This window comes from Phyllobates terribilis, unplaced genomic scaffold, assembly GCF_046119375.1.
Source record: "Phyllobates terribilis strain yellow unplaced genomic scaffold, ASM4611937v1 Scaffold_1__5_contigs__length_1240528914, whole genome shotgun sequence".
In the NCBI taxonomy this organism is placed as follows: Eukaryota; Metazoa; Chordata; class Amphibia; order Anura; family Dendrobatidae; genus Phyllobates; species Phyllobates terribilis.
The window spans coordinates 803,190,936-803,206,363 of NW_027362761.1; the positions used below are offsets into that span (position 1 = coordinate 803,190,936).

At 44.2% G+C, this 15,428-nt stretch overlaps 32 non-coding genes across 32 annotated transcripts; all 32 read left to right on the forward strand.

Moving 5' to 3' along the window:
- Positions 1-526: 526 nt before the first annotated feature.
- Positions 527-598, forward strand: TRNAA-UGC (transfer RNA alanine (anticodon UGC)). Its single transcript has one exon. It is a non-coding gene; the product is annotated as a tRNA-Ala (tRNA).
- A 137-nt stretch (positions 599-735) lies between these two features.
- On the forward strand, positions 736-807 carry TRNAA-CGC (transfer RNA alanine (anticodon CGC)). The gene has a single exon. It is a non-coding gene; the product is annotated as a tRNA-Ala (tRNA).
- Positions 808-1,474: 667 nt separating this feature from the next.
- TRNAA-UGC (transfer RNA alanine (anticodon UGC)) lies at positions 1,475-1,546 on the forward strand. The gene has a single exon. It is a non-coding gene; the product is annotated as a tRNA-Ala (tRNA).
- A 138-nt stretch (positions 1,547-1,684) lies between these two features.
- On the forward strand, positions 1,685-1,756 carry TRNAA-CGC (transfer RNA alanine (anticodon CGC)). The gene has a single exon. It is a non-coding gene; the product is annotated as a tRNA-Ala (tRNA).
- A 667-nt stretch (positions 1,757-2,423) lies between these two features.
- TRNAA-UGC (transfer RNA alanine (anticodon UGC)) lies at positions 2,424-2,495 on the forward strand. The gene has a single exon. It is a non-coding gene; the product is annotated as a tRNA-Ala (tRNA).
- A 137-nt stretch (positions 2,496-2,632) lies between these two features.
- TRNAA-CGC (transfer RNA alanine (anticodon CGC)) lies at positions 2,633-2,704 on the forward strand. The gene has a single exon. It is a non-coding gene; the product is annotated as a tRNA-Ala (tRNA).
- A 667-nt stretch (positions 2,705-3,371) lies between these two features.
- TRNAA-UGC (transfer RNA alanine (anticodon UGC)) lies at positions 3,372-3,443 on the forward strand. The gene has a single exon. It is a non-coding gene; the product is annotated as a tRNA-Ala (tRNA).
- A 137-nt stretch (positions 3,444-3,580) lies between these two features.
- TRNAA-CGC (transfer RNA alanine (anticodon CGC)) lies at positions 3,581-3,652 on the forward strand. The gene has a single exon. It is a non-coding gene; the product is annotated as a tRNA-Ala (tRNA).
- Positions 3,653-4,319: 667 nt separating this feature from the next.
- Positions 4,320-4,391, forward strand: TRNAA-UGC (transfer RNA alanine (anticodon UGC)). The gene has a single exon. It is a non-coding gene; the product is annotated as a tRNA-Ala (tRNA).
- Positions 4,392-4,528: 137 nt separating this feature from the next.
- Positions 4,529-4,600, forward strand: TRNAA-UGC (transfer RNA alanine (anticodon UGC)). The gene has a single exon. It is a non-coding gene; the product is annotated as a tRNA-Ala (tRNA).
- A 667-nt stretch (positions 4,601-5,267) lies between these two features.
- Positions 5,268-5,339, forward strand: TRNAA-UGC (transfer RNA alanine (anticodon UGC)). The gene has a single exon. It is a non-coding gene; the product is annotated as a tRNA-Ala (tRNA).
- Positions 5,340-5,476: 137 nt separating this feature from the next.
- Positions 5,477-5,548, forward strand: TRNAA-CGC (transfer RNA alanine (anticodon CGC)). Its single transcript has one exon. It is a non-coding gene; the product is annotated as a tRNA-Ala (tRNA).
- A 667-nt stretch (positions 5,549-6,215) lies between these two features.
- Positions 6,216-6,287, forward strand: TRNAA-UGC (transfer RNA alanine (anticodon UGC)). Its single transcript has one exon. It is a non-coding gene; the product is annotated as a tRNA-Ala (tRNA).
- A 137-nt stretch (positions 6,288-6,424) lies between these two features.
- On the forward strand, positions 6,425-6,496 carry TRNAA-CGC (transfer RNA alanine (anticodon CGC)). Its single transcript has one exon. It is a non-coding gene; the product is annotated as a tRNA-Ala (tRNA).
- Positions 6,497-7,163: 667 nt separating this feature from the next.
- On the forward strand, positions 7,164-7,235 carry TRNAA-UGC (transfer RNA alanine (anticodon UGC)). Its single transcript has one exon. It is a non-coding gene; the product is annotated as a tRNA-Ala (tRNA).
- Positions 7,236-7,372: 137 nt separating this feature from the next.
- Positions 7,373-7,444, forward strand: TRNAA-CGC (transfer RNA alanine (anticodon CGC)). The gene has a single exon. It is a non-coding gene; the product is annotated as a tRNA-Ala (tRNA).
- Positions 7,445-8,111: 667 nt separating this feature from the next.
- Positions 8,112-8,183, forward strand: TRNAA-UGC (transfer RNA alanine (anticodon UGC)). Its single transcript has one exon. It is a non-coding gene; the product is annotated as a tRNA-Ala (tRNA).
- A 137-nt stretch (positions 8,184-8,320) lies between these two features.
- Positions 8,321-8,392, forward strand: TRNAA-CGC (transfer RNA alanine (anticodon CGC)). The gene has a single exon. It is a non-coding gene; the product is annotated as a tRNA-Ala (tRNA).
- Positions 8,393-9,059: 667 nt separating this feature from the next.
- TRNAA-UGC (transfer RNA alanine (anticodon UGC)) lies at positions 9,060-9,131 on the forward strand. Its single transcript has one exon. It is a non-coding gene; the product is annotated as a tRNA-Ala (tRNA).
- A 137-nt stretch (positions 9,132-9,268) lies between these two features.
- TRNAA-CGC (transfer RNA alanine (anticodon CGC)) lies at positions 9,269-9,340 on the forward strand. Its single transcript has one exon. It is a non-coding gene; the product is annotated as a tRNA-Ala (tRNA).
- Positions 9,341-10,007: 667 nt separating this feature from the next.
- On the forward strand, positions 10,008-10,079 carry TRNAA-UGC (transfer RNA alanine (anticodon UGC)). Its single transcript has one exon. It is a non-coding gene; the product is annotated as a tRNA-Ala (tRNA).
- Positions 10,080-10,216: 137 nt separating this feature from the next.
- Positions 10,217-10,288, forward strand: TRNAA-CGC (transfer RNA alanine (anticodon CGC)). The gene has a single exon. It is a non-coding gene; the product is annotated as a tRNA-Ala (tRNA).
- Positions 10,289-10,955: 667 nt separating this feature from the next.
- TRNAA-UGC (transfer RNA alanine (anticodon UGC)) lies at positions 10,956-11,027 on the forward strand. Its single transcript has one exon. It is a non-coding gene; the product is annotated as a tRNA-Ala (tRNA).
- Positions 11,028-11,164: 137 nt separating this feature from the next.
- Positions 11,165-11,236, forward strand: TRNAA-CGC (transfer RNA alanine (anticodon CGC)). Its single transcript has one exon. It is a non-coding gene; the product is annotated as a tRNA-Ala (tRNA).
- Positions 11,237-11,903: 667 nt separating this feature from the next.
- On the forward strand, positions 11,904-11,975 carry TRNAA-UGC (transfer RNA alanine (anticodon UGC)). The gene has a single exon. It is a non-coding gene; the product is annotated as a tRNA-Ala (tRNA).
- Positions 11,976-12,112: 137 nt separating this feature from the next.
- Positions 12,113-12,184, forward strand: TRNAA-CGC (transfer RNA alanine (anticodon CGC)). Its single transcript has one exon. It is a non-coding gene; the product is annotated as a tRNA-Ala (tRNA).
- Positions 12,185-12,851: 667 nt separating this feature from the next.
- Positions 12,852-12,923, forward strand: TRNAA-UGC (transfer RNA alanine (anticodon UGC)). Its single transcript has one exon. It is a non-coding gene; the product is annotated as a tRNA-Ala (tRNA).
- Positions 12,924-13,060: 137 nt separating this feature from the next.
- TRNAA-CGC (transfer RNA alanine (anticodon CGC)) lies at positions 13,061-13,132 on the forward strand. Its single transcript has one exon. It is a non-coding gene; the product is annotated as a tRNA-Ala (tRNA).
- Positions 13,133-13,799: 667 nt separating this feature from the next.
- TRNAA-UGC (transfer RNA alanine (anticodon UGC)) lies at positions 13,800-13,871 on the forward strand. The gene has a single exon. It is a non-coding gene; the product is annotated as a tRNA-Ala (tRNA).
- A 137-nt stretch (positions 13,872-14,008) lies between these two features.
- On the forward strand, positions 14,009-14,080 carry TRNAA-CGC (transfer RNA alanine (anticodon CGC)). The gene has a single exon. It is a non-coding gene; the product is annotated as a tRNA-Ala (tRNA).
- A 667-nt stretch (positions 14,081-14,747) lies between these two features.
- Positions 14,748-14,819, forward strand: TRNAA-UGC (transfer RNA alanine (anticodon UGC)). Its single transcript has one exon. It is a non-coding gene; the product is annotated as a tRNA-Ala (tRNA).
- A 137-nt stretch (positions 14,820-14,956) lies between these two features.
- TRNAA-CGC (transfer RNA alanine (anticodon CGC)) lies at positions 14,957-15,028 on the forward strand. The gene has a single exon. It is a non-coding gene; the product is annotated as a tRNA-Ala (tRNA).
- The last annotated feature ends 400 nt before the right edge of the window (positions 15,029-15,428 follow it).

Genomic DNA, 15,428 nt, shown 5'->3' on the forward strand with positions numbered 1-15,428 from the left:
TGCCTTCTGGATTCACCATCCACTCTGAAAAAAAAGCTCAATTCCATTGTGATCGAAAAGAAAACGTCCCACCAACACACCGTGGTGTTCCTTTACAAAGCCTTCTATACTTTCTGGCGATGGGAAGGAGGAGGAAGAGTGAGGAGCAATGTGAGAAAACAGGCAGAAAGACCTGTTTCTCAACCCCTGCCTTCTGGATTCACCATCCACTCTGAAAAAAAAGCTCAATTCCATTGTGATCGAAAAGAAAACGTCCCACCAACACACCGTGGTGTTCCTTTACAAAGCCTTCTATACTTTCTGGCGATGGGAAGGAGGAGGAAGAGTGAGGAGCAATGTGAGAAAACAGGCAGAAAGACCCACGGAAACATTGTGCTGAGCTTAATCGCAAGTCTTTGACCGTAACTCAGAGCTGGATTCACATCTACACTGATTACTATTGCTCTAGAATTTACTCCACACTTCGGCTCCTTTGGTCTGTGCGTTGAGGAATGAAGTCCAGGAAACCTAAGCTCACTCCTAAATTGGGGATGTAGCTCAGTGGTAGAGCGCACGCTTTGCATGTGTGAGGCCCCGGGCTCAATCCCCGGCCTCTCCATGGCTTGCATTCATGTGCAAGGAATACGCTTCCTACTGTCGCATCTTTTTTCGAACAATTATCTTGTTCCTGAAGTCGCAGTGTCAAATCAGTACTTGTGTGCGCTCTGCTCTACTCTACTCTGCTCACAGACTTTTGGGGATGTAGCTCAGTGGTAGAGCGCATGCTTCGCATGTATGAGGTCCTGGGTTCAATCCCCAGCATCTCCAACCTTTTTCAAATATGGCAGCAAATGCTTGGCTAACACACTCAAGCTTAGTGGCAAGACTCCCAAGGAATTTCTGTCACTCAAACCGCTTTTCTTTGGCATTTCACGTAGCAGGAATAGGCTTTTTCTCTTCCAGATTTTAAAGACTGCATACAACCCTACGGCATGGGCAACATTTTACCACTCAGTAAAGTGACATAAATGGGAACTGTACTTTCAACCAACTTTGCTTACATCAATAGTACAGGCGAATATAAGAAACTAGGTAATATATATTATCAAACAAATTGGCTTTTTCTCCACTTAACAGCTTATGTTTTCTCAACCCCTGCCTTCTGGATTCACCATCCACTCTGAAAAAAAAGCTCAATTCCATTGTGATCGAAAAGAAAACGTCCCACCAACACACCGTGGTGTTCCTTTACAAAGCCTTCTATACTTTCTGGCGATGGGAAGGAGGAGGAAGAGTGAGGAGCAATGTGAGAAAACAGGCAGAAAGACCCACGGAAACATTGTGCTGAGCTTAATCGCAAGTCTTTGACCGTAACTCAGAGCTGGATTCACATCTACACTGATTACTATTGCTCTAGAATTTACTCCACACTTCGGCTCCTTTGGTCTGTGCGTTGAGGAATGAAGTCCAGGAAACCTAAGCTCACTCCTAAATTGGGGATGTAGCTCAGTGGTAGAGCGCACGCTTTGCATGTGTGAGGCCCCGGGTTCAATCCCCGGCATCTCCATGGCTGGCATTCATGTGCAAGGAATACGCTTCCTACTGTCGCATCTTTTTTCGAACAATTATCTTGTTCCTGAAGTCGCAGTGTCAAATCAGTACTTGTGTGCGCTCTGCTCTACTCTACTCTGCTCACAGACTTTTTGGGGATGTAGCTCAGTGGTAGAGCACATGCTTCGCATGTATGAGGTCCTGGGTTCAATCCCCAGCATCTCCAACCTTTTTCAAATATGGCAGCAAATGCTTGGCTAACACACTCAAGCTTAGTGGCAAGACTCCCAAGGAATTTCTGTCACTCAAACCGCTTTTCTTTGGCATTTCACGTAGCAGGAATAGGCTTTTTCTCTTCCAGATTTTAAAGACTGCATACAACCCTACGGCATGGGCAACATTTTACCACTCAGTAAAGTGACATAAATGGGAACTGTACTTTCAACCAACTTTGCTTACATCAATAGTACAGGCGAATATAAGAAACTAGGTAATATATATTATCAAACAAATTGGCTTTTTCTCCACTTAACAGCTTATGTTTTCTCAACCCCTGCCTTCTGGATTCACCATCCACTCTGAAAAAAAAGCTCAATTCCATTGTGATCGAAAAGAAAACGTCCCACCAACACACCGTGGTGTTCCTTTACAAAGCCTTCTATACTTTCTGGCGATGGGAAGGAGGAGGAAGAGTGAGGAGCAATGTGAGAAAACAGGCAGAAAGACCCACGGAAACATTGTGCTGAGCTTAATCGCAAGTCTTTGACCGTAACTCAGAGCTGGATTCACATCTACACTGATTACTATTGCTCTAGAATTTACTCCACACTTCGGCTCCTTTGGTCTGTGCGTTGAGGAATGAAGTCCAGGAAACCTAAGCTCACTCCTAAATTGGGGATGTAGCTCAGTGGTAGAGCGCACGCTTTGCATGTGTGAGGCCCCGGGTTCAATCCCCGGCATCTCCATGGCTTGCATTCATGTGCAAGGAATACGCTTCCTACTGTCGCATCTTTTTTCGAACAATTATCTTGTTCCTGAAGTCGCAGTGTCAAATCAGTACTTGTGTGCGCTCTGCTCTACTCTACTCTGCTCACAGACTTTTGGGGATGTAGCTCAGTGGTAGAGCGCATGCTTCGCTTGTATGAGGTCCTGGGTTCAATCCCCAGCATCTCCAACCATTTTCCAATATGGCAGCAAATGCTTGGCTAACACACTCAAGCTTAGTGGCAAGACTCCCAAGGAATTTCTGTCACTCAAACCGCTTTTCTTTGGCATTTCACGTAGCAGGAATAGGCTTTTTCTCTTCCAGATTTTAAAAACTGCATACAACCCTACGGCATGGGCAACATTTTACCACTCAGTAAAGTGACATAAATGGGAACTGTACTTTCAACCAACTTTGCTTACATCAATAGTACAGGCGAATATAAGAAACTAGGTAATATATATTATCAAACAAATTGGCTTTTTCTCCACTTAACAGCTTATGTTTTCTCAACCCCTGCCTTCTGGATTCACCATCCACTCTGAAAAAAAAGCTCAATTCCATTGTGATCGAAAAGAAAACGTCCCACCAACACACCGTGGTGTTCCTTTACAAAGCCTTCTATACTTTCTGGCGATGGGAAGGAGGAGGAAGAGTGAGGAGCAATGTGAGAAAACAGGCAGAAAGACCCACGGAAACATTGTGCTGAGCTTAATCGCAAGTCTTTGACCGTAACTCAGAGCTGGATTCACATCTACACTGATTACTATTGCTCTAGAATTTACTCCACACTTCGGCTCCTTTGGTCTGTGCGTTGAGGAATGAAGTCCAGGAAACCTAAGCTCACTCCTAAATTGGGGATGTAGCTCAGTGGTAGAGCGCACGCTTTGCATGTGTGAGGCCCCGGGTTCAATCCCCGGCATCTCCATGGCTTGCATTCATGTGCAAGGAATACGCTTCCTACTGTCGCATCTTTTTTCGAACAATTATCTTGTTCCTGAAGTCGCAGTGTCAAATCAGTACTTGTGTGCGCTCTGCTCTACTCTACTCTGCTCACAGACTTTTGGGGATGTAGCTCAGTGGTAGAGCGCATGCTTCGCTTGTATGAGGTCCTGGGTTCAATCCCCAGCATCTCCAACCATTTTCAAATATGGCAGCAAATGCTTGGCTAACACACTCAAGCTTAGTGGCAAGACTCCCAAGGAATTTCTGTCACTCAAACCGCTTTTCTTTGGCATTTCACGTAGCAGGAATAGGCTTTTTCTCTTCCAGATTTTAAAGACTGCATACAACCCTACGGCATGGGCAACATTTTACCACTCAGTAAAGTGACATAAATGGGAACTGTACTTTCAACTAACTTTGCTTACATCAATAGTACAGGCTAATATAAGAAACTAGGTAATATATATTATCAAACAAATTGACTTTTTCTCCACTTAACAGCTTATGTTTTCTCAACCCCTGCCTTCTGGATTCACCATCCACTCTGAAAAAAAAGCTCAATTCCATTGTGATCGAAAAGAAAACATCCCACCAACACACCGTGGTGTTCCTTTACAAAGCCTTCTATACTTTCTGGCGATGGGAAGGAGGAGGAAGAGTGAGGAGCAATGTGAGAAAACAGGCAGAAAGACCCACGGAAACATTGTGCTGAGCTTAATCGCAAGTCTTTGACCGTAACTCAGAGCTGGATTCACATCTACACTGATTACTATTGCTCTAGAATTTACTCCACACTTCGGCTCCTTTGGTCTGTGCGTTGAGGAATGAAGTCCAGGAAACCTAAGCTCACTCCTAAATTGGGGATGTAGCTCAGTGGTAGAGCGCACGCTTTGCATGTGTGAGGCCCTGGGTTCAATCCCCGGCATCTCCATGGCTTGCATTAATGTGCAAGGAATATGCTTCCTACTGTCGCATCTTTTTTCGAACAATTATCTTGTTCCTGAAGTCGCAGTGTCAAATCAGTACTTGTGTGCGCTCTGCTCTTCTCTACTCTGCTCACAGACTTTTGGGGATGTAGCTCAGTGGTAGAGCACATGCTTTGCATGTATGAGGTCCTGGGTTCAATCCCCAGCATCTCCAACCTTTTTCAAATATGGCAGCAAATGCTTGGCTAACACACTCAAGCTTAGTGGCAAGACTCCCAAGGAATTTCTGTCACTCAAACCGCTTTTCTTTGGCATTTCACGTAGCAGGAATAGGCTTTTTCTCTTCCAGATTTTAAAGACTGCATACAACCCTACGGCATGGGCAACATTTTACCACTCAGTAAAGTGACATAAATGGGAACTGTACTTTCAACCAACTTTGCTTACATCAATAGTACAGGCGAATATAAGAAACTAGGTAATATATATTATCAAACAAATTGGCTTTTTCTCCACTTAACAGCTTATGTTTTCTCAACCCCTGCCTTCTGGATTCACCATCCACTCTGAAAAAAAAGCTCAATTCCATTGTGATCGAAAAGAAAACGTCCCACCAACACACCGTGGTGTTCCTTTACAAAGCCTTCTATACTTTCTGGCGATGGGAAGGAGGAGGAAGAGTGAGGAGCAATGTGAGAAAACAGGCAGAAAGACCCACGGAAACATTGTGCTGAGCTTAATCGCAAGTCTTTGACCGTAACTCAGAGCTGGATTCACATCTACACTGATTACTATTGCTCTAGAATTTACTCCACACTTCGGCTCCTTTGGTCTGTGCGTTGAGGAATGAAGTCCAGGAAACCTAAGCTCACTCCTAAATTGGGGATGTAGCTCAGTGGTAGAGCGCACGCTTTGCATGTGTGAGGCCCCGGTTTCAATCCCCGGCATCTCCATGGCTTGCATTCATGTGCAAGGAATACGCTTCCTACTGTCGCATCTTTTTTCGAACAATTATCTTGTTCCTGAAGTCGCAGTGTCAAATCAGTACTTGTGTGCGCTCTGCTCTACTCTACTCTGCTCACAGACTTTTGGGGATGTAGCTCAGTGGTAGAGCACATGCTTCGCATGTATGAGGTCCTGGGTTCAATCCCCAGCATCTCCAACCTTTTTCAAATATGGCAGCAAATGCTTGGCTAACACACTCAAGCTTAGTGGCAAGACTCCCAAGGAATTTCTGTCACTCAAACCGCTTTTCTTTGGCATTTCACGTAGCAGGAATAGGCTTTTTCTCTTCCAGATTTTAAAGACTGCATACAACCCTACGGCATGGGCAACATTTTACCACTCAGTAAAGTGACATAAATGGGAACTGTACTTTCAACCAACTTTGCTTACATCAATAGTACAGGCGAATATAAGAAACTAGGTAATATATATTATCAAACAAATTGGCTTTTTCTCCACTTAACAGCTTATGTTTTCTCAACCCCTGCCTTCTGGATTCACCATCCACTCTGAAAAAAAAGCTCAATTCCATTGTGATCGAAAAGTTAACGTCCCACCAACACACCGTGGTGTTCCTTTACAAAGCCTTCTATACTTTCTGGCGATGGGAAGGAGGAGGAAGAGTGAGGAGCAATGTGAGAAAACAGGCAGAAAGACCCACGGAAACATTGTGCTGAGCTTAATCGCAAGTCTTTGACCGTAACTCAGAGCTGGATTCACATCTACACTGATTACTATTGCTCTAGAATTTACTCCACACTTCGTCTCCTTTGGTCTGTGCGTTGAGGAATGAAGTCCAGGAAACCTAAGCTCACTCCTGAATTGGGGATGTAGCTCAGTGGTAGAGCGCACGCTTTGCATGTGTGAGGCCCCGGGTTCAATCCCCGGCATCTCCATAGCTTGCATTCATGTTCAAGGAATACGCATTCTACTGTCGCATCTTTTGTCGAACAATTATCTTGTTCCTGAAGTTGCAGTGTCAAATCAGTACTTGTGTGCGCTCTGCTCTACTCTGCTCTGCTCACAGACTTTTGGGGATGTAGCTCAGTGGTAGAGCGCATGCTTCGCATGTATGAGGTCCTGGGTTCAATCCCCAGCATCTCCAACCTTTTTCAAATATGGCAGCAAATGCTTGGCTAACACACTCAAGCTTAGTGGCAAGACTCCCAAGGAATTTCTGTCACTCAAACCGCTTTTCTTTGGCATTTCACGTAGCAGGAATAGGCTTTTTCTCTTCCAGATTTTAAAGACTGCATACAACCCTACGGCATGGGCAACATTTTACCACTCAGTAAAGTGACATAAATGGGAACTGTACTTTCAACCAACTTTGCTTACATCAATAGTACAGGCGAATATAAGAAACTAGGTAATATATATTATCAAACAAATTGGCTTTTTCTCCACTTAACAGCTTATGTTTTCTCAACCCCTGCCTTCTGGATTCACCATCCACTCTGAAAAAAAAGCTCAATTCCATTGTGATCGAAAAGAAAACGTCCCACCAACGCACCGTGGTGTTCCTTTACAAAGCCTTCTATACTTTCTGGCGATGGGAAGGAGGAGGAAGAGTGAGGAGCAATGTGAGAAAACAGGCAGAAAGACCCACGGAAACATTGTGCTGAGCTTAATCGCAAGTCTTTGACCGTAACTCAGAGCTGGATTCACATCTACACTGATTACTATTGCTCTAGAATTTACTCCACACTTCGGCTCCTTTGGTCTGTGCGTTGAGGAATGAAGTCCAGGAAACCTAAGCTCACTCCTAAATTGGGGATGTAGCTCAGTGGTAGAGCGCACGCTTTGCATGTGTGAGGCCCCGGGTTCAATCCCCGTCATCTCCATGGCTTGCATTCATGTGCAAGGAATACGCTTCCTACTGTCGCATCTTTTTTCGAACAATTATCTTGTTCCTGAAGTCGCAGTGTCAAATCAGTACTTGTGTGCGCTCTGCTCTACTCTACTCTGCTCACAGACTTTTGGGGATGTAGCTCAGTGGTAGAGCGCATGCTTCGCATGTATGAGGTCCTGGGTTCAATCCCCAGCATCTCCAACCTTTTTCAAATATGGCAGCAAATGCTTGGCTAACACACTCAAGCTTAGTGGCAAGACTCCCAAGGAATTTCTGTCACTCAAACCGCTTTTCTTTGGCATTTCACGTAGCAGGAATAGGCTTTTTCTCTTCCAGATTTTAAAGACTGCATACAACCCTACGGCATGGGCAACATTTTACCACTCAGTAAAGTGACATAAATGGGAACTGTACTTTCAACCAACTTTGCTTACATCAATAGTACAGGCGAATATAAGAAACTAGGTAATATATATTATCAAACAAATTGGCTTTTTCTCCACTTAACAGCTTATGTTTTCTCAACCCCTGCCTTCTGGATTCACCATCCACTCTGAAAAAAAAGCTCAATTCCATTGTGATCGAAAAGAAAACGTCCCACCAACGCACCGTGGTGTTCCTTTACAAAGCCTTCTATACTTTCTGGCGATGGGAAGGAGGAGGAAGAGTGAGGAGCAATGTGAGAAAACAGGCAGAAAGACCCACGGAAACATTGTGCTGAGCTTAATCGCAAGTCTTTGACCGTAACTCAGAGCTGGATTCACATCTACACTGATTACTATTGCTCTAGAATTTACTCCACACTTTGGCTCCTTTGGTCTGTGCGTTGAGGAATGAAGTCCAGGAAACCTAAGCTCACTCCTAAATTGGGGATGTAGCTCAGTGGTAGAGCGCACGCTTTGCATGTGTGAGGCCTTGGGTTCAATCCCCGGCATCTCCATGGCTTGCATTCATGTGCAAGGAATACGCTTCCTACTGTCACATCTTTTTTCGAACAATTATCTTGTTCCTGAAGTCGCAGTGTCAAATCAGTACTTGTGTGCGCTCTGCTCTACTCTACTCTGCTCACAGACTTTTGGGGATGTAGCTCAGTGGTAGAGCACATGCTTCGCATGTATGAGGTCCTGGGTTCAATCCCCAGCATCTCCAACCTTTTTCAAATATGGCAGCAAATGCTTGGCTAACACACTCAAGCTTAGTGGCAAGACTCCCAAGGAATTTCTGTCACTCAAACCGCTTTTCTTTGGCATTTCACGTAGCAGGAATAGGCTTTTTCTCTTCCAGATTTTAAAGACTGCATACAACCCTACGGCATGGGCAACATTTTACCACTCAGTAAAGTGACATAAATGGGAACTGTACTTTCAACCAACTTTGCTTACATCAATAGTACAGGCGAATATAAGAAACTAGGTAATATATATTATCAAACAAATTGACTTTTTCTCCACTTAACAGCTTATGTTTTCTCAACCCCTGCCTTCTGCATTCACCATCCACTCTGAAAAAAAAGCTCAATTCCATTGTGATCGAAAAGAAAACGTCCCACCAACACACCGTGGTGTTCCTTTACAAAGCCTTCTATACTTTCTGGCGATGGGAAGGAGGAGGAAGAGTGAGGAGCAATGTGAGAAAACAGGCAGAAAGACCCACGGAAACATTGTGCTGAGCTTAATCGCAAGTCTTTGACCGTAACTCAGAGCTGGATTCACATCTACACTGATTACTATTGCTCTAGAATTTACTCCACACTTCGGCTCCTTTGGTCTGTGCGTTGAGGAATGAAGTCCAGGAAACCTAAGCTCACTCCTAAATTGGGGATGTAGCTCAGTGGTAGAGCGCACGCTTTGCATGTGTGAGGCCCTGGGTTCAATCCCCGGCATCTCCATGGCTTGCATTCATGTGCAAGGAATACGCTTCCTACTGTCACATCTTTTTTCGAACAATTATCTTGTTCCTGAAGTCGCAGTGTCAAATCAGTACTTGTGTGCGCTCTGCTCTACTCTACTCTGCTCACAGACTTTTGGGGATGTAGCTCAGTGGTAGAGCACATGCTTCGCATGTATGAGGTCCTAGGTTCAATCCCCAGCATCTCCAACCTTTTTCAAATATGGCAGCAAATGCTTGGCTAACACACTCAAGCTTAGTGGCAAGACTCCCAAGGAATTTCTGTCACTCAAACCTCTTTTCTTTGGCATTTCACGTAGCAGGAATAGGCTTTTTCTCTTCCAGATTTTAAAGACTGCATACAACCCTACGGCATGGGCAACATTTTACCACTCAGTAAAGTGACATAAATGGGAACTGTACTTTCAACCAACTTTGCTTACATCAATAGTACAGGCGAATATAAGAAACTAGGTAATATATATTATCAAACAAATTGGCTTTTTCTCCACTTAACAGCTTATGTTTTCTCAACCCCTGCCTTCTGGATTCACCATCCACTCTGAAAAAAAAGCTCAATTCCATTGTGATCGAAAAGAAAACGTCCCACCAACACACCGTGGTGTTCCTTTACAAAGCCTTCTATACTTTCTGGCGATGGGAAGGAGGAGGAAGAGTGAGGAGCAATGTGAGAAAACAGGCAGAAAGACCCACGGAAACATTGTGCTGAGCTTAATCGCAAGTCTTTGACCGTAACTCAGAGCTGGATTCACATCTACACTGATTACTATTGCTCTAGAATTTACTCCACACTTCGGCTCCTTTGGTCTGTGCGTTGAGGAATGAAGTCCAGGAAACCTAAGCTCACTCCTAAATTGGGGATGTAGCTCAGTGGTAGAGCGCACGCTTTGCATGTGTGAGGCCCCGGGTTCAATCCCCGGCATCTCCATGGCTTGCATTCATGTGCAAGGAATACACTTCCTACTGTCGCATCTTTTTTCGAACAATTATCTTGTTCCTGAAGTCGCAGTGTCAAATCAGTACTTGTGTGCGCTCTGCTCTACTCTACTCTGCTCACAGACTTTTGGGGATGTAGCTCAGTGGTAGAGCGCATGCTTCGCATGTATGAGGTCCTGGGTTCAATCCCCAGCATCTCCAACCTTTTTCAAATATGGCAGCAAATGCTTGGCTAACACACTCAAGCTTAGTGGCAAGACTCCCAAGGAATTTCTGTCACTCAAACCGCTTTTCTTTGGCATTTCACGTAGCAGGAATAGGCTTTTTCTCTTCCAGATTTTAAAGACTGCATACAACCCTACGGCATGGGCAACATTTTACCACTCAGTAAAGTGACATAAATGGGAACTGTACTTTCAACCAACTTTGCTTACATCAATAGTACAGGCGAATATAAGAAACTAGGTAATATATATTATCAAACAAATTGGCTTTTTCTCCACTTAACAGCTTATGTTTTCTCAACCCCTGCCTTCTGGATTCACCATCCACTCTGAAAAAAAAGCTCAATTCCATTGTGATCGAAAAGAAAACGTCCCACCAACACACCGTGGTGTTCCTTTACAAAGCCTTCTATACTTTCTGGCGATGGGAAGGAGGAGGAAGAGTGAGGAGCAATGTGAGAAAACAGGCAGAAAGACCCACGGAAACATTGTGCTGAGCTTAATCGCAAGTCTTTGACCGTAACTCAGAGCTGGATTCACATCTACACTGATTACTATTGCTCTAGAATTTACTCCACACTTTGGCTCCTTTGGTCTGTGCGTTGAGGAATGAAGTCCAGGAAACCTAAGCTCACTCCTAAATTGGGGATGTAGCTCAGTGGTAGAGCGCACGCTTTGCATGTGTGAGGCCCTGGGTTCAATCCCCGGCATCTCCATGGCTTGCATTCATGTGCAAGGAATACGCTTCCTACTGTCACATCTTTTTTCGAACAATTATCTTGTTCCTGAAGTCGCAGTGTCAAATCAGTACTTGTGTGCGCTCTGCTCTACTCTACTCTGCTCACAGACTTTTGGGGATGTAGCTCAGTGGTAGAGCGCATGCTTCGCATGTATGAGGTCCTGGGTTCAATCCCCAGCATCTCCAACCTTTTTCAAATATGGCAGCAAATGCTTGGCTAACACACTCAAGCTTAGTGGCAAGACTCCCAAGGAATTTCTGTCACTCAAACCGCTTTTCTTTGGCATTTCACGTAGCAGGAATAGGCTTTTTCTCTTCCAGATTTTAAAGACTGCATACAACCCTACGGCATGGGCAACATTTTACCACTCAGTAAAGTGACATAAATGGGAACTGTACTTTCAACCAACTTTGCTTACATCAATAGTACAGGCGAATATAAGAAACTAGGTAATATATATTATCAAACAAATTGGCTTTTTCTCCACTTAACAGCTTATGTTTTCTCAACCCCTGCCTTCTGGATTCACCATCCACTCTGAAAAAAAAGCTCAATTCCATTGTGATCGAAAAGAAAACGTCCCACCAACACACCGTGGTGTTCCTTTACAAAGCCTTCTATACTTTCTGGCGATGGGAAGGAGGAGGAAGAGTGAGGAGCAATGTGAGAAAACAGGCAGAAAGACCCACGGAAACATTGTGCTGAGCTTAATCGCAAGTCTTTGACCGTAACTCAGAGCTGGATTCACATCTACACTGATTACTATTGCTCTAGAATTTACTCCACACTTCGGCTCCTTTGGTCTGTGCGTTGAGGAATGAAGTCCAGGAAACCTAAGCTCACTCCTAAATTGGGGATGTAGCTCAGTGGTAGAGCGCACGCTTTGCATGTGTGAGGCCCTGGGTTCAATCCCCGGCATCTCCATGGCTTGCATTCATGTGCAAGGAATACGCTTCCTACTGTCACATCTTTTTTCGAACAATTATCTTGTTCCTGAAGTCGCAGTGTCAAATCAGTACTTGTGTGCGCTCTGCTCTACTCTACTCTGCTCACAGACTTTTGGGGATGTAGCTCAGTGGTAGAGCACATGCTTCGCATGTATGAGGTCCTGGGTTCAATCCCCAGCATCTCCAACCTTTTTCAAATATGGCAGCAAATGCTTGGCTAACACACTCAAGCTTAGTGGCAAGACTCCCAAGGAATTTCTGTCACTCAAACCTCTTTTCTTTGGCATTTCACGTAGCAGGAATAGGCATTTTCTCTTCCAGATTTTAAAGACTGCATACAACCCTACGGCATGGGCAACATTTTACCACTCAGTAAAGTGACATAAATGGGAACTGTACTTTCAACCAACTTTGCTTACATCAATAGTACAGGCGAATATAAGAAACTAGGTAATATATATTATCAAACAAATTGGCTTTTTCTCCACTTAACAGCTTATGTTTTCTCAACCCCTGCCTTCTGGATTCACCATCCACTCTGAAAAAAAAGCTCAATTCCATTGTGATCGAAAAGAAAACGTCCCACCAACACACCGTGGTGTTCCTTTACAAAGCCTTCTATACTTTCTGGCGATGGGAAGGAGGAGGAAGAGTGAGGAGCAATGTGAGAAAACAGGCAGAAAGACCCACGGAAACATTGTGCTGAGCTTAATCGCAAGTCTTTGACCGTAACTCAGAGCTGGATTCACATCTACACTGATTACTATTGCTCTAGAATTTACTCCACACTTCGGCTCCTTTGGTCTGTGCGTTGAGGAATGAAGTCCAGGAAACCTAAGCTCACTCCTAAATTGGGGATGTAGCTCAGTGGTAGAGCGCACACTTTGCATGTGTGAGGCCCCGGGTTCAATCCCCGGCATCTCCATGGCTTGCATTCATGTGCAAGGAATACACTTCCTACTGTCGCATCTTTTTTCGAACAATTATCTTGTTCCTGAAGTCGCAGTGTCAAATCAGTACTTGTGTGCGCTCTGCTCTACTCTACTCTGCTCACAGACTTTTGGGGATGTAGCTCAGTGGTAGAGCGCATGCTTCGCATGTATGAGGTCCTGGGTTCAATCCCCAGCATCTCCAACCTTTTTCAAATATGGCAGCAAATGCTTGGCTAACACACTCAAGCTTAGTGGCAAGACTCCCAAGGAATTTCTGTCACTCAAACCGCTTTTCTTTGGCATTTCACGTAGCAGGAATAGGCTTTTTCTCTTCCAGATTTTAAAGACTGCATACAACCCTACGGCATGGGCAACATTTTACCACTCAGTAAAGTGACATAAATGGGAACTGTACTTTCAACCAACTTTGCTTACATAAATAGTACAGGCGAATATAAGAAACTTGGTAATATATATTATCAAACAAATTGGCTTTTTCTCCACTTAACAGCTTATGTTTTCTCAACCCCTGCCTTCTGGATTCACCATCCACTCTGAAAAAAAAGCTCAATTCCATTGTGATCGAAAAGAAAACGTCCCACCAACACACCGTGGTGTTCCTTTACAAAGCCTTCTATACTTTCTGGCGATGGGAAGGAGGAGGAAGAGTGAGGAGCAATGTGAGAAAACAGGCAGAAAGACCCACGGAAACATTGTGCTGAGCTTAATCGCAAGTCTTTGACCGTAACTCAGAGCTGGATTCACATCTACACTGATTACTATTGCTCTAGAATTTACTCCACACTTCGGCTCCTTTGGTCTGTGCGTTGAGGAATGAAGTCCAGGAAACCTAAGCTCACTCCTAAATTGGGGATGTAGCTCAGTGGTAGAGCGCACGCTTTGCATGTGTGAGGCCTTGGGTTCAATCCCCGGCATCTCCATGGCTTGCATTCATGTGCAAGGAATACGCTTCCTACTGTCACATCTTTTTTCGAACAATTATCTTGTTCCTGAAGTCGCAGTGTCAAATCAGTACTTGTGTGCGCTCTGCTCTACTCTACTCTGCTCACAGACTTTTGGGGATGTAGCTCAGTGGTAGAGCACATGCTTCGCATGTATGAGGTCCTGGGTTCAATCCCCAGCATCTCCAACCTTTTTCAAATATGGCAGCAAATGCTTGGCTAACACACTCAAGCTTAGTGGCAAGACTCCCAAGGAATTTCTGTCACTCAAACCGCTTTTCTTTGGCATTTCACGTAGCAGGAATAGGCTTTTTCTCTTCCAGATTTTAAAGACTGCATACAACCCTACGGCATGGGCAACATTTTACCACTCAGTAAAGTGACATAAATGGGAACTGTACTTTCAACCAACTTTGCTTACATCAATAGTACAGGCGAATATAAGAAACTAGGTAATATATATTATCAAACAAATTGACTTTTTCTCCACTTAACAGCTTATGTTTTCTCAACCCCTGCCTTCTGCATTCACCATCCACTCTGAAAAAAAAGCTCAATTCCATTGTGATCGAAAAGAAAACGTCCCACCAACACACCGTGGTGTTCCTTTACAAAGCCTTCTATACTTTCTGGCGATGGGAAGGAGGAGGAAGAGTGAGGAGCAATGTGAGAAAACAGGCAGAAAGACCCACGGAAACATTGTGCTGAGCTTAATCGCAAGTCTTTGACCGTAACTCAGAGCTGGATTCACATCTACACTGATTACTATTGCTCTAGAATTTACTCCACACTTCGGCTCCTTTGGTCTGTGCGTTGAGGAATGAAGTCCAGGAAACCTAAGCTCACTCCTAAATTGGGGATGTAGCTCAGTGGTAGAGCGCACGCTTTGCATGTGTGAGGCCCTGGGTTCAATCCCCGGCATCTCCATGGCTTGCATTCATGTGCAAGGAATACGCTTCCTACTGTCACATCTTTTTTCGAACAATTATCTTGTTCCTGAAGTCGCAGTGTCAAATCAGTACTTGTGTGCGCTCTGCTCTACTCTACTCTGCTCACAGACTTTTGGGGATGTAGCTCAGTGGTAGAGCACATGCTTCGCATGTATGAGGTCCTAGGTTCAATCCCCAGCATCTCCAACCTTTTTCAAATATGGCAGCAAATGCTTGGCTAACACACTCAAGCTTAGTGGCAAGACTCCCAAGGAATTTCTGTCACTCAAACCTCTTTTCTTTGGCATTTCACGTAGCAGGAATAGGCTTTTTCTCTTCCAGATTTTAAAGACTGCATACAACCCTACGGCATGGGCAACATTTTACCACTCAGTAAAGTGACATAAATGGGAACTGTACTTTCAACCAACTTTGCTTACATCAATAGTACAGGCGAATATAAGAAACTAGGTAATATATATTATCAAACAAATTGGCTTTTTCTCCACTTAACAGCTTATGTTTTCTCAACCCCTGCCTTCTGGATTCACCATCCACTCTGAAAAAAAAGCTCAATTCCATTGTGATCGAAAAGAAAACGTCCCAC